The sequence below is a fragment of the Pygoscelis adeliae genome, unplaced genomic scaffold (assembly GCF_000699105.1).
Source record: "Pygoscelis adeliae isolate BGI_AS28 unplaced genomic scaffold, ASM69910v1 Scaffold54, whole genome shotgun sequence".
Taxonomy (NCBI): Eukaryota; Metazoa; Chordata; class Aves; order Sphenisciformes; family Spheniscidae; genus Pygoscelis; species Pygoscelis adeliae.
In genome coordinates, this window is record NW_008824982.1 from 3,684,009 (window position 1) to 3,685,476 (window position 1,468).

Consider the following 1,468-nt stretch of genomic DNA (forward strand, 5'->3'; position numbering starts at 1 on the left):
GTGAAATCCTCCTTTGAATGGAAAAAAAAATTGAGCTTACTGGTACTACAGGTAATAACCCTTGTCTTCTGAGGGCTGCCTACGCAGGCAATACTTTGGGTCATGGAAAAAAATTAATTAAAGCTGAGCATGCTCTTTTTTCCGGAAGTAAGGTAGCTTCAGACTGTATAACCCAAACCTGACCCCAGCCTCGCACCCACTTTTAGTGAGAAGAAACCTGGCGCCATGAGAAGCAGGCTGCACCACTCCCCGCAGCATCCCGCTCCCCAGGGACTGGCAGGGAGCTGCTCCGGTCCTTCCCCAGGTCCTGCCCATGGCAGAATGCTGGGATGTCAGTGCCTCTGTGTGTGTCATACACATCGCATCAATAAAGGTCAGGATTTGGCCTCAGTGTGCAAATCTAGATTTGCCCTGTAGTATTAACATTGCATGAAGTTTGGAATTTGTATTGCTTTTGTTTAAAGGTTACCTCCAATTAAGCCTTTCCAAACATATTTGGGATTATAAATCCCTCACAACATTTCCATCATTCTTGCAGTCAAAATAGCAGCAGCCGCAACCATGCACACCACATTATTAAAAGAAAAGGACTAGTTTAAAATGAAGACTATAATTGCATGCCACTAAGTAAAATGTATACTTTAGAAATTCTTTCCAACATATGAAATGATTCAATAGAAGGTAGAATTTAACACCAGAAAAAGTTGCTATAAGCCTCAAAGACTCTCCCTACTGAAGAAAAAAAAAACTTAAAATATAAAAAAATCTGAAGAAAGGTAAAATGCTTGAAAAAAGATTGAATAAACCCTAAGTCTGCTGCTGAAAGAGAGAAAATTCTTCAATTTACAGTTTAAATTAATGCAATAAAAAATGAACTGTAAGCTAGGGGAAAATCTACTTTCCTTATTCCTCAAGTAAAATCAGTAATGAAATCAAATAGTAAACAGCTCCTTGTTCTTACATGTACTCTCAAAAATAGTCAATGGACACAGAATTTGTGTGAATTAGGGCTTTGGGAAAAGCAATGAGCTGTTGCCCAAACTCATTAACTCTACCAACTTCAATGCATGCAGCATGGGCGGCAAACAGGAGGAGCTGGAAGCCATTGTGCAGCGGGAGAGGTATGACTTAGTCGCCATCACAGAAACATGGTGGGGTGACTCTCATGATTGGAGTGCTGCAATGGATGGCTATAGACTCTTCAGAAGGGACAGGCGAGGAAGGAGAGGAGGTGGGGTGGCCCTGTATGTTAGGGAGTGTTTCGATTGTATAGAGCTCAACGATTGTGATGATGATACGGTTGAGTGTTTATGGGTAAGGATGAGGGGGAAGGCCAATGAGGCAGATATCCTGCTGGGAGTCTGTTATAGACCACCCAACCAGGATGAAGAGGCAGATGAAGCGTTCTACAAGCGGCTGGTAGAAGTCTCTCAATCGCTAGCCCTTGTTCTCATGGGGGACTTCAACT